At 44.3% G+C, this 12,276-nt stretch overlaps 1 protein-coding gene across 14 annotated transcripts in view; it reads left to right on the top strand.

Annotated features, from left to right (window-relative positions):
- The first annotated feature begins 2,422 nt into the window (after positions 1 to 2,422).
- Positions 2,423 to 12,276, top strand: part of SETD5 (SET domain containing 5) — an 83,764-nt gene continuing 73,910 nt past the window's right edge. For 8 of the 14 annotated variants that reach the window (XM_081245026.1, XM_081245029.1, XM_081245016.1 and 5 more), the window contains exon 1: positions 2,423 to 2,712. The gene's annotated coding sequence lies outside the window, so the exon portion shown is untranslated. Of the gene's footprint in view, positions 2,713 to 3,369; positions 3,517 to 12,276 lie in introns of those variants that run through there. The other 6 variants (XM_081245020.1, XM_081245019.1, XM_081245018.1 and 3 more) reach the window with 2 other exon arrangements.

The following is a 12,276-nucleotide window of genomic DNA, read 5'->3' as shown; positions in this document are numbered from 1 at the left end:
GGCAAAGGAAAAAGCTGTTAAGGTGAGATCAGTCCATTGAGGGACCTTGCATATCACATTTGCAACGATGGAATTCATTCTATCAGTAGTTAGGGAGCCAATAAAGGAGTTGGATCAGTTATTTTCATGCTCTATCTTTATGTTAGGACAACTGTCCTGGACACACAAAAGTTGTATCAGCAGATACCAGAGATGGAGACACTAGTTCAGAGGCTATGGCATTATGGCAACTGAGCTCAGTTACTGATGAGAACAGCACTGGAGATGGACTGAAAGGTATTCAAAGGACATAAAAGAGAGATGTTGCTGAACCTCACACCCAATTCTCAGGAAAGCAGTAGCCAAAATCATCTGGACTGAGAAGAGGGTCAGGAGTAGAATCCCAGCTGAAGGAAAAGGACAAAATGAAAATTAATGTGAAGATTCAAGAATATCTGTAAAGGAGGAATAAACGCACTGCTGGGCAAGAGTGAGGCCTGTGCTCGAGTTGGGTAGCCTGTGTGGTTTCATGACTTACCGGGCTACCAAAACAGGAGAGAAGAAAGCCAATGCTATGTCTGGGACTAAATGAGCAAGTAAAACAAACAGAAAATGGGCTGAAAGCATGAGTGAGAGTTGCTAAAATGCCTGACCCTGGGGATGCAAGGGTGGGGGACTAAAATTTTAAGATTAAGATTTAAATCTAAAATGCCCTATTTTGGTGGTGTAGCAAGGGCTTCAAATGGGTAAAGTTTAAAACTCAGGAGATCATGCCTTTAATCTACCTCCCTTAATCTCCAGGAAAAATGCGACAAAAAGATCTTAAGAAGTCATAACACGCAGTCTCGCTGCATAAAATCAGCCCCAGGTGTTGCCTGGACTCCATTTCCCCCCTCCACCCCTATTATAATTACTTTGTGACACAAACTCAAGTCTGGGGGTAGAGAAACTGGGCTCGTCCTCATAATCTTACACCTGCTCAGTTCCCTGCAGGACAACGCCCAGGAATCAGGTTAAGCGTGGGCAAAAGAATCCCGCCCACAATCGAGAAGGAGCGACTCGACATGGAGGCGATGACGAGATCGCGGGGGAGGGAGGGATCTTTCTAGGCCCAGGGCGGTCCTTAGGAGACAGGAGGCAGCCGAGAACTCCCATAAAGGTATTGCGGCACTCCCCTCCCCCTGCCAAGCAGGGTGCGGCCTTCCCTCCGCCCCCTCCTCTGCAGCTTCTTCTGGATTGCAGCTCGCGCCGATTTTTGGAGAACATGCGCCTCCCACCCACAAACCAGCAGGACGGACCCCGGCTCCTTCCTCCACCCCCACGGGTCCGGGAGCACGTCGGGCTAGTCTCGTCCTTCAGGCGGCGGACGCCCAGGGCGGAGCCGCAGTCGCCGCCACCCAGAAGCCTCGGCCCTGCAGCCCGCCCCCGCCTCCAGCGCGCGCTTCCTGCCACGTTGCGCAGGGGCGCGGGGCCAGACACTGCGGCGCTGGGCCTCGGGGAGGACCGTACCAACGACCGCCTCCCCGCCGACCCGCGCAGTGGTTTCGCTCATTTGGGACCCGAGCCAATAAGAAGGGGCCGTTGCCGGGGCTTCAGCAGCCAATCAGATGCCGAAGCCAAACAGGCGGCGGGTAAACCGACTCCCCCGAAGGAAGGGGAGGGTGGCAGGACGCCCGCACGGAGCCACTTTCACTGACCCTCTCCTCCCCCCAGCGGGAGGCCGACCGCGCCCGCCAGTCCAGCTCTCTCCCCACCCCACCTACCTACCCCCCCAAGGGGGCAATGCGAGAGTCTCTTAAGCGGCTGCGCACTCCCGAGGCTGTAACTGACAGGCGCTTTGCTCCAACCAAAACACGCCATTTGTGTTTTCGCACACGGCGGGAGGAGCGGCAACCAATCAGTGACAGCAGAAGAGCCGGAAGCGCCCCCCCTCTGAGGGAGCAATGGCTCCGTCTGGATTCGAGCCTTTTCCGCTCCCTTCTCCCTCCCCCTCCGGTTGCCGCAGGGCGGGCCGCACTCCCGCCTGCCTCTAACCCCCTCTTTCCCTTGCAGCGTAACAAACGCTATGCTCCCGACTTCCCGCGGGGGAAGGCGACCCCCCAGCTACCGGCCAGACGACCTCAGCCACCCACCCCCCCCGCCAAACCGCCAGGCCCCCCCTCCCACCAGAGTTCCGCTCCCCTACCTAGCCGAGGCTCTCTGAGGAGCGGGAGCTCCAGAGCACAGCCTCTTCTCTAGGCGGCCCCAGCGGCTTCCGCTGATTGGCGGCAAGTTGGCCAATGAGTGCGGGGCGGTGGGCGGAGGGGCCAATGGCGCTGCGGGAGGGGGCGTGTCCCGGGTGCCCCTGGCGCCGGCGCTGGGAATCCCCGTGCGGTCAGTGGCGTTTCCGCTCGGGCAGCGGGCTGAGTGAGCTGCTGCCGCCGCCGCCGCCGTCGCCGCCGCCGCCGCCGCCGCCGCCGGGGGAGGGGCGGCCGCCGCCCGCCTGCGCTCAGAGACTCACGCAGCCCCAGTCCCGCCAGTCCGCCAACACTGTAGTGCCGGCCCCCCTTCCTTCCCTGGCCCTTCCCCCTCCCCGGCTTTGGCTCGCTCCGCCTTTCTGCCCCCCACCCCCACCTCACGGGCACGGGCCATTCCCGGCCAGGAAACGCCGTGGCGCCGTGTTGGGCCTAACTCGAGTCCTGCTGCCTCCCGGGAGTGCCGTGCGCCGCAGCCCGGGCCCAGGCCTGGGACAAGGTAAGGGTCCGACAGAAAATTGAGACCTACCCTCACGACCGGGCCCCGGGGGAGGGAAGGGTCACCTCCTCCGTCTCCCCGCGCTCTCTTTCGGGACGTGGGCCTGGCCCTCAGCAAGGAGGATGCTGCCCCTTCTCATCCCGCTCGCCGCCCCCCACACACCGTTGCACCCCTCTTGCCCAGGCAGAGAGCCCCGTCGGTAATCTCGTCGACCCCGCTACCCTTTTCACGTCTTTCCTGGGTCAGGACGTTTCCCCTCCCCCCACGCCTCTTCACCCCTTTTCCTGGGAACTGCCTACTCCACGTTTACCTTTTACTTGAGGGTAGGCCTCTCGCTGCTCTCCCCTCAAAATACCCAGGCACACTTTTCCCCCCTCCCCAAACCTCACCCCCACCCCCGTTCGCGCGGCCTTGTGACAACTCTGATCCCTCTGGGGGCCTCGATCTCCATCCCCCCTCCCCCCCCAGAATGTTTCTGGACGCCTTCCCTCTCGTCCAGGGTCCCCATCGCAGATGATTGCTTCGTTTCTCACACTAAAGACGTTACCTTCGCCACCCCCAGCTCGCATTCTGGGCTCTCGGTGGCGTTTGCCCCAGTATCTCTGAGATGGCCCTACTGAATTTGTAGGGTTCTAGCTTGGAGTTGAGCCAGATTGTGTCGTTTTGCCTGCCTTGGGCGTGGAGAGCGATCATTTGCGAACGTCTTTAAAGGCAGAAAAATGTAGCCTTTATGAATTCCCTTTCCGTCTGTGCGGAAGCCAGGGATGCGAAGTGAATGGTGGTGAGGAAGAGCCCTGGTTTTAAGTAGGTGAATCGCGTGAGAGGGAAAGTTTAACTGTCGGGAAAGCCCCTTCTCTGCTAATTTATTCTACAGAGCTCCTTTGCTTGTCTCACTTCTTAGGAATAACTGGTCTTTCCCGTGTATACTGGTGCTGGAGCCAGCTCTGCTGGTCTGGGTCAGGGGTGCGTGTATGACCTGCATTTTCTGCTTTCTCATGTTACTCGTGCAGAGTGTTCACCACTAACTCATTTCTTGCCCAGACCTCTGGGTTCCATTGGGCTTTGTCTGTACTTCGTTCATTTTTCCAGTTTTCTCCGTTCTTGTAGTACTGGAAAAATCCCTAGGTCCTCTGCTAATTTCCCTTAGCACTTGATTAAACGAGTTGCATTTAGATAACAGATATGTGACCAAGGTCATATTAACATTTTTTTGTTGGGCAGTTACATAGCTATACTTTGATTAGGGAGGATTCAGCTGAGTTGAGTGTTTGAGCTTTTCAGGAGAATGTGTACCCCCTATTTGGGAAAATTCTTGGTGATTAGTTTTATATCATTAATATTTTTACGTCACTTTGAGAGAAAAATTATAAATGGTAATTTTCGGTGTATGGAATCTGAGGTAGTATTAAAGCAGAGAATATTCATATTATCAGAGGTTTCTGGGCCTCTTGGAGGACAGAGGTAATTTTTTTTTATTGGTTTCTACCAGTTTTCTCAGGAGGATCATTAGTTTTCTTCTGTAGACAAAAATTCTGGACCATTATGGGATTAGAATCTTTAAGGTTTACTCAGCATGTCATTATATATAGAAAAATGAATTATGTCCTTTGGTAGGACATAACACAAGCCTCTGTCTTTAGCTGCAGACTTAAACTTGACTGTAAAGAGAGTGTTTGGCAAATTGGCCTTTTAAAGACTAAAGCTTAATCTTCACTCCTAAATTGCTGGCTTATTAAATATATATTTGGAATTTGGTAAATTGATTTTTCTAATAAAAGGCCTTAGTTCAAACTAAAAGGGTGACTTTAGGATTGTTTCTTTCTAAAGGCATAATTCCAGCCCTCCTGGCATGGAACACTGGTCCTCCCCCCACCCCACTCCACCCCCACCCCCCCAAAAAAAAGAGTGTGTAAGGAGTGGGGGTGGGGTAAGGAGAAGGTTGTTCCTTTGGGTTGGATCATCGGGGTGAGTATACAAGGCAGCAGCAGCTGCTGGCTCTGGAGCTCTGGTTGCTACGTGAGAAGCTTGAGTAGTGCTGGCTGCTGTCTCCAGGGAAGGACAGCAGTGCAGCGTCCATTAATGCTGTTGGCTGCAGGGAGCTGCACTTAGGCGATGGCTGCTTTAGGACTAAGAAGAAACCTTGCTTTCCTGGGAATTTTCACTGCTGAGCTGGTTTGCATTTTATTGGTGGGGACATGAGAACTAGCAATTCATAACCTTCTACCCATTTATGGATATCACCGTCTGGAAACTGGATCATAGTTAGAGACTTTCCTTTTTTGTTCGGTTTTTGGTTTTTTGGCACATTTTGGTTTTTGCCTGGGGATTTTGCTTGGATAGGACTGGAAGTTCCATTTGAGTTTTAATTTTTCAATACATTTACAACCAAAGTAATAAGAATTTAAGGATCTCTCTGAGAACGAGAATGGGGAAAATATCAGTTCATTTTTCTGCAACTGACAGGTTTTCCTCCATCTCTTTAATCATTAAATCAATTTTAATACTTTATTTCTGTGTCTCCTTACTTCTGGTTAGACCATATTTACCTTATTGAACAGGTGTTTTGCTAAACATTTTACTAAATTAGGAATCTTAAACTCTAAAAAGAACTGTCCTTTTCGGAATTATTTCTATATATAACTATCAGAAGTATTTTCTTTTTTTCTGTATTTGTAATAGACTTCTCCAGATTAGATTTTTTCTTTAGAATTTGACCTATGATATTGATTCATTATAATATTGTTGAATATAGTCATCTAAGATCACAAGGATGTATATGTTTGGGCGTGATCCATCTGAAATATGGGACAGACTAGAAGGAATATTCATTCTAGTCTGGAATATTCAGAAATCAAATATCTAGTGTACAGTATACTTGAGAAGACAGCCTCTGAGCCCCTTATGTGGTCTCTCTTCCCCCACAGCTCCCACACTTCAGGGAGATCTCTGATTAAGCAAACAGTTTGCTGAGTATGGAAGTACTTGAAGAAGAACCACCACCCCAATATACCATCAGTTACATTCAATACTTAACAGATGCCCATGTGTGTTGTCTTCTTTCCCCCTATAACTCTTGCAGCCCATATATTTTTTTCCCTGAGAACTTTGATATGTTCAGTTTTGTGCAGATGTACCCAGTCATCTATAATGTGTGGTGTGACTCTGGCATTTGTGGCGGGAACCAAAAAGAATGGAAATGAGTTTTGTCATTCACAAAGGTTGCTTGCACTGTCTCTCAGTGATGTAAGCAGACTAATGAAACAGAACCTTTAATGGATAATATTTTAGGTGGTTCTAATTCTTACTACTATCACATATAAAAGATGTCATATCAGGTAAATATGGTTTTACTCATACTGGCTGTTTAACATAGTTTAGATATAAATGTCTTTAAGTTATTATGTAACATGAAAGTTACCTTATAAAGTAATTGCTTTTAACTTGTATTTCCTGTTTGGAACCCCCTTGTGATCTTAATGTACGATCATTTCCTTAAGAGCATAGAGGGCCTTTTCATAGGATTTATTTAACCAGTATGCTTGAAAATTTTAATATCTTTTGATAGTGTTTTGTGTTCAGGAACTTACTTTCTGGACTTATTTTGGCCTTTCTGGAGGAGAGTGGCTACCTCATTTTTTTTCCTTTGGACAGGAAAATAATGCGGTAGAAAATGCAGATGTACAGACAACCACTTTTACTTTATCCTCTTCATATTCAAATAACTTATGAAACATTAGGCCACAGTTAAGGACAGTTAATGATTGTTGGATACATATTATCAGTGAGAAATTGGATCATGAATAAAATAAAAATTTTTTATAACTTGTGGTTCACCTCTGGTGGTGTGTCAGTTTAATTTGAAACTAAAAGGCCTAGCAGCGAATTTTTTTTATAAAAATTGTTTTGGCTATTGAAAACTAAAACTTATTGATAGGGATGTTTGTTTAAAACAAACAAAACTTTGACTCCGCAAAATTTTAAGATAATATATATTTAGTAATACAACTGGTAGTTATTTGTAAAAAAAAAAAAATCCTTTCAGAGGCACTCCTTAGAAAATAGGTATAATGTACCTATGATAAACAGGGATTGACACCATTCCTTGCTGCCAAAAATTCCAAAATATGTAGTGAAAGGGCATTTTTAACCTTTCCCTTGATGAAATGATTGATTTCTCTTGGAAAGATTCAGGGAAGTTCACCAAAGGTTGATAGAATATCATTTCTTTAATATCTTGGTACATATTTTGTTTAATTAGTTGCAGTGTTATGAAAAAAGATACCCTGTAACTTGGTGGGGGACGGGTGTTGGAAAACATTACTTTAGAGAATCCTCTTATTTTGACAGAATATATTAAACTCTTTAACACTTTATGAAGGGAACTATGAGAGATAATAAAGGAACAATGAAGCAGAATCTCTGTCTACTTTATATGAGCCCTCACTGAGCAAGGAATTTGTAATCCCATCCTGCCTCACTCAGTTTTTCCATCATATGGATTTTGTTTGCTGAATACCTCAGGGAGAGATGTAAGGGTCACATTAAGTATCTTTGATATAAAGACAGGGATAAGGAATTTTCTGCTTATTGGAATAATGTATTTAGTATTTTTAAAACACTAGGATTACTGGCCAGTTTTGCTTGATGTATATGACTGTTGATTTGATCTGACTGATTCCTCTTCTGTGCTCTTCTTTCTTTGAAGTATGAGAATTATCACAGTTTTGATGGCAGATTGAAGGAGTAAAAATCATTTTCTTAGCCATGTTAGTCATGTTATACACCTAGAGCTGAGGGTACTCCTTGGCCTATGTTATGAATCACAGAAAAAACAGTGGATGTAGGACTTTATACAGAATTTGTTTCTGTCTGGGGAATCAAGTTTTTGATGTGCTACCTAATTGAGAGAAAATGCAGAATTCCTTGCTGTACTGTTTGAAAAATAGGTGGAAGCATGGGAGGGGCCTGAGACCTCTGCAGCAGGATTTGGACTGAGTAGAAAAGGAAGATATTTGTTTGAAATTGCCAGCTGCTTATATCAGACTGACTCGCTTATTATGCCTCTAGTTGGCCTGTCAATATGGCCAAACAGCTAGATAAGTGCGGGGCAGGACAAAGGGCTCTTTGCACAGCAGGGAGGCAGTGTTGATGGGGGAGGGGCAGGAGGTAGGAAAGGCAGGAGGAGGAGGTTCTTTTCCCTGGGAGATTATTCAGTTTGGCATACAATTAAAGAAATCATTTATAGTTCCTACTCGAGCACTGAATTTGTGCCAACCATATAATGTTAACCCCAAATTTAGTATGTCCCTGAATATCTGGTAGGAACCCATCCCCTCCTCCAAGGAAAATAAAAAATTAACGCTTTGTATAGATTAAAAGAATAAATCCCATGTTCTCCACCCTCCTAAATACAAATCACCCCTCCCCCCCAGTAGACCAATTCTGGAGCATCTGAGAGCTGAATTCTCATTAAAAAAATGGAAAAGAATATTCTATCTGAATAAAACTTTTATATTTCAGTACGTACATTGTCCTTATTTGGGTTGGGATTAGACCAGAGTAAGTAGAATAGTTTGTTTCCCTTTGTGAAATAGTTGCATATTGTTAGCTCCAATTTTATATCAGTATTATGGAGAGCATCCTTCAGCATTCAAGTGTTGGGTTGCCATCATGTAAAATGCTAACTAAAGAAAAGGTTACTTACTGTTTCAGTCTCATCCCTACTTCCTGAAGAACATGATATTCTCTGGAGTTTACCCAGCCCCCCTTTTAAGTTAGGCACAACCTTGTTTGATACATACGTACTCAGCTCCCAGTTGCAAGTGGGATGGTTGTATCTAGTTTATTAGAATTAATATGAATCAGAGTTGGAAGAGATCTGTCATTATCTATCCCTTTAAGCAAAATCATAATGAAATATTTCAAAGTTTGTGGAGGTTTTCATTAAAATGTTAAAAGGATCAATGTCCTGAACAGTATTTGTAGTTAATTTTATTTATTTATTTATTTTTGGCTGCATTGGGTCTTCGTTGCTGCGCACAGGCTTTCTCTAGTTGTGGCGAGCGGGGGCAACTCTTCGTTGCAGTGCGCGGGCTTCTCTTGTTGCGGAGCACAGGCTCTAGGTGCACGGGTTTCAGTAGTTGTGGCACACGGGCTCAGTAGTTGTGGCTGGCAGGCTCACTAGTTGTGGCGCACAGGCTTAGTTGCTTTGTGGCTTGTGATCTTCCCAGACCAGGGCTCGAACCCATGTCCCCTGCATTGGCAGGTGGATGCTTAACCACTGAGCCACCAGGGAAGCCCTGTAGTTAGTTTTAAAATAAATGTTGAACAATACATGTGTGCCACTTCTTTTTAAAAACCCAAATAAAGAATTGCATTCACAAATTAGATAGCAGTTATTTTGATTGCAAAAGGATTCTTGCTTTTTAAAAGATATATGCTGTGGTTCCTTTAAATGCTTAATATATTGTAGGAGAATTTGATTTTTAGACATAATTGGTTTGAACTCAGCTTTCCAAGAGTGCATCTGTTGCTTGAATTGAGATACCACCTGTATTGCAATGTTATTAAACTAGCTTTAAAGTTTTCCCTTCTATCCAGACTGGAGGAGATGATAAAGGAAACTGGAATCCTAATTTTTACTTACGGGTTCAGAGCTTGTGGCTGTTAGCAAAGAAGAGATGTTTTAACTTAATAGAATAGCTAAAAACTGCCTTTAATGCACATTGTAATAGTAAACAAACGACCAAGTTTTGTGTCTTTTCCCTCAGTAAAAGAAATATGTTAGGTACTTAACATTATATTTTTATGTGCAGTGGTCTTGGCAGTAAAGATATATTTTGACCTGAAAAGGGAAATTTGAGTGACTAATTATCACTGCCGTTAGTTAGAAGTTTTTTTCATTAACATGAAATTTAGTGGGCTGTATTTTATATTACTGTGGAAATTAAGGGTAGTCATTTCTTCTCTTTAAAATTCATTCACACGGATTATTTCCATAGATTTGTGGAAGTAAAGTAGAAGCCATCTAATTCAAACCCTGGCCTCCATTCCAGACAGTTTTCTTTACGTGTCCTAAGACCCACATTGCTAGCACTAGGGTAAACATCCTTTACGCATATGCTTGTGCATGTACACACACTCGGGTGCACACACACCACTTCCCAAATAATTAGAAATCTCTTCATCGTGGTTCCTAGTACTCCTATTACCCTAAAAAGTTCCTGGCAAGAGTGGGGAGGGCGCACATTTTGATCCCAAAGGTTTTGATAACTGCTTTGGCTCCCCAAACAGCTAATATATCATTTTCAGTAAGACGTAGTCAGCAGTAGGCTAGAATGAAGGTGAAACGCAGCACTACCTACCTCATCTTGCCTGTGCAGCTGCTCCACCTTATTTCCTGCTATTATCATCCCGCAGTGCTTCTCCCCAGCAAAAAAGAAAATAGGACAAAGGGGGAAAATTGGATGGGCTATTAGGATTTTTATTATGATTCGATTGTTTATATATACTTAAAGACAAAGCTAATTTGTCCTATTCTTAAAAGTCAGTAGTGAAAGAGGTTTTATAACTTCAGTACCTTGCATTCTCTTTCTTTTTTTTTTTTTTTTTTTTTTTTTTGCGGTAGGCGGGCCTCTCACTGTTGTGGCCTCTCCCCTTGCAGAGCACAGGCTCCGGACGCGCAGGCCCAGCAGCCACGGCTCACGGGCCCAGCCGCTCCGCGGCATGTGGGATCCTCCCAGACCGGGGCACGAACCCGTGTCCCCTGCATCGGCAGGCGGACTCCCAACCACTGCGCCACCAGGGAAGCCCGCATTCTCTTTCTTGATAAGCCATTTCAGTTCTTAGCCTTACAGGAAAAAAAAACTGTTTTTAAGCATACTTATTTTTCATTGGTTGGTCACACAAGCATTATTACCACCAGATGCCACCGTATTATTAGCTTGAAAAAAGAGAGAATCTCTTCTGTAGATAATATTTGCAGTTTGAACTGGGAATTACTGATTAGTGTTAACTCAGATTTATGACAAAAGTAAGGTTAAAAATTAAACCTTGATGAATATTTACCCCTTTACCTTAGTGGAGGTGAAATTGTTTGAATATAGATTTTTCATTTTTCACACTTCTTTCTTCAAGCTGCATAATTTGTTTTTCAAGCCTTGTTTTTCCCACACTGCCTCCCCAAACAAGAAATTTTATTTTTATTATTTCCTGATGCTGAAATTTCCTCCTCCCCACTCATGAAATGTGAAGACTCAAATAAAATCCAGTAATCTAATAAGGCATGTGCACTGCTGGATATAGTAAGAGGATTATTTCATAGTTCTTAGAAGTTATGATCTGGTTAGGATGTTCCAGTATAGTGTTAGCATATTTAATAATGTTTACTTGTTAATTTTAATGTATATCCAGATGGATGTCGTTGTTTTACATTTGCACCCATTGTTTGTCATTTTGTTTAAGGTTGTTTCTTTTCTTTTTTCGTCCCCCTGTCCCCATGGTTTTTTATTCCTGTCCTGTTATGATCTTTGGCCTGTGTTGAAAAATTCTGTTTCCTTCCACCAACCTCTGTGCATGCCACAACACATACAGTTTGTACTCTCTCACAGCTCTGCGAAGGAGGATGATCTGCAGTTAATAATCAACTGTTTGGGCATTCTTGGCATCCAAGGAAGGTTTTATTTATGAGGAATGACCTGGAAGGACCTGTTGTCAATTACTCTGCCTTTATGTTACATTTTCCTTTATTAACGTAGGCTGTTGAGAATTGACTTATTTTATTTTATTTATTTATTTATTTATTTATTTATTTTTGCGGTACGCGGGCCTCTCACTGATGTGGCCCCTTCCGTTGCGGAGCACAGGCTCAGCGGCCATGGCTCACGGGCTCAGCCGCTCCGCGGCATGTGGGATCTTCCCGGACCGGGGCACAAACCCGTGTACCCTGCATCGGCAGGCGGACTCTCAACCACTGCGCCACCAGGGAAGCCCTGACTTATTTTAAAAGAGAAACCAGACAGGAACGGAAGAGCCACAGTCAGATAGTTATTTTAAAAATAAATGTTTAATATGATAACATTGGGATAGAGTGTAAAGGGCACTTTTTAAAAAAACTGTATTTTAGTTCTAAAGACAAAAGAGTTTAATCTCTTAAAGTAAAACAAGGAGAAAGACTTTTGAGGGACTGTGATTGATTGCATGCCAAATGTAGCATTAGATTGTTGTATGAATACATAAATTTTTATTTTCTTGATTTCTGTGGTACAGACTGCTATAGCCATGCAAGTGAAGTGTCTTTATGCCCACAGCCTGGAAAATGTATGGTGAAATGACTTTAAGAAAACAAAAATAACGAAGAACAGGCTTGAGGAAATTGTAGAAGCAAGTCCAAATTTTTGAAGTCCGTTTTTAATTATTTGCGTTCTTACTAGACAAATTTAGTTTTATTTTTGGCAATTAGAACTTTAATGTCATAACTTAGTAATAGAAAAGAATGAAGGTAGGTTGACAGGGTATCAATCCACATTTTAGGATGAGGCTAAATTGTACCAAATTGTTGCATAC

The sequence above is a fragment of the Mesoplodon bidens genome (assembly GCF_964165515.1).
Source record: "Mesoplodon bidens genome assembly, chromosome: 10".
NCBI classification, from domain to species: domain Eukaryota; kingdom Metazoa; phylum Chordata; class Mammalia; order Artiodactyla; family Ziphiidae; genus Mesoplodon; species Mesoplodon bidens.
The sequence above is the reverse complement of the archived record's forward strand: the minus strand, read 5'-3'. Positions and strand labels throughout refer to the sequence as shown.